At 37.6% G+C, this 1,629-nt stretch overlaps 1 protein-coding gene across 1 annotated transcript in view; it reads right to left on the minus strand.

The window, feature by feature from the left end:
- Adnp (activity dependent neuroprotector homeobox) overlaps positions 1-1,629 on the minus strand; it is a 34,496-nt gene that overhangs the window by 1,345 nt on the left and 31,522 nt on the right. The window lies entirely within an intron of this gene.

The raw sequence follows: 1,629 nt of genomic DNA on the forward strand, positions 1-1,629 counted from the left end.
TGGGCCACAGAGAGATGTTATCTCACAACACACAATCAAACAAACAAGTAAAACACAAGTGATGGTAGACATTTAAATTACAGTCAAGGTCAGCTCAGTGTCTAAGTGCTTCTGCACATTTGCTTTCGACTTTGCAAACTGAGAGGAGCTCTATGACTGGCCCTTGCCATTGCAGACCCTTGTGCAAAGGACACTACTTTATGAGGGATGTGTGCCATGCTACCACAGTTAGTAGGGTCCTTCTTCTCAGTACAATGTCACAGCTTACTCAAGGAAACTATGGCAAGCTAGCACAATCTGATGCTCTTTCTTAAGCATCTCTGAAATGCAGTACAAACAAATATTAGAAGTCTGGGCATAAGCTACATTAGATTTCCAGTTCTACCTTCCTCCTCTGCCGGAAAGAATGGCATGTATTGCATTAGGAGGGTGTATGTGAAATGTAAATTAAACATTTTTGAAAATAATTCATACTTTATATTTATTTGTATACACACACACACACACACACACACACACACACACATGATTGTGGGGCTTATTTTGCAAATTTTCCCTCCACGAAAGTGTCCACAATACACTTTATACTTTAAGTCAAAACAAATATGGCTCGTGGAAGTAGCATAATTATATGAGAATCTGTTAATTTTGTACAAGTTGCAGAATAAAACCAATGATCACTTCATTTTTGGGGGGGAGGGCTAAGGATATTTGTTTTATCTTTATACTTAATGTCTACTCTATTTTCTTACAGAATAAAATTAAAAATTTCTGAAATGGAAACTTTGAACTTGAACACCACGTCAGGAATTTTCCACAGAAGGACAGCTGATAGCTATTCTCAGTGACCAATATAAAGCATGCAATATATGTGTCACATTCACAGACATATGTTTACCCTCAAAGCCTTGGTAAAGACCTATATAATTTTAGCTCATGGAAGACAAATAAAGACAGATTGGGGAATGAACTGTTTTGTTGAGTGTTTTCTAAAATGTTCTTTTCCTCATAAGCATATTATATCATTTAGTGACTTATATACAATTTTTATCTTGCAATGTCCTATATCAACTGAGAAAACATACTGCAAGTATATCACACTGGATTGCGAATTTTGGAAAGTGTTTGTAAAGTAGTAAAATTAAACTGTTTTTCTGACATACTCCTCAGAATACAAAAGCCAGGCAAGAGTATGGTCTTTCTGCTGAGACAGGTTCACAGGGTATTTTCTTTAGGATTCTTACAACTATCAAGAAACGGAAACATTTTCAGTCATTTCATTAAAAATAACGACTAGACATTTGACTTGCTCTTTGAAATTCTCATGGTGACATCAGTCACACAGTATAAACAGATATGTTGCAGATGTTAAGAGTATTCATCCTTACTTGATTATTTATCCTGAGGAAGCACAGACCCATATTTTATTTTCAACAGTGCTTTCTTCACCTCCTTGTTCCTCAGGGTGTACACAACAGGGTTGAGTAGGGGTGTCAGCACAGTGTAGAAAACAGCCACAATTCCATCCACAGCATCCCTGGAGCCTGGCCTCAGGTAGATGAAGAGACCAGGGCCAAAGAAACAGAGGACCACAATGCAGTGTGAGGCACATGTCTGGAAAGCTCTGTG

This window comes from Mus pahari, chromosome 3, assembly GCF_900095145.1.
Source record: "Mus pahari chromosome 3, PAHARI_EIJ_v1.1, whole genome shotgun sequence".
Classification (NCBI taxonomy): domain Eukaryota; kingdom Metazoa; phylum Chordata; class Mammalia; order Rodentia; family Muridae; genus Mus; species Mus pahari.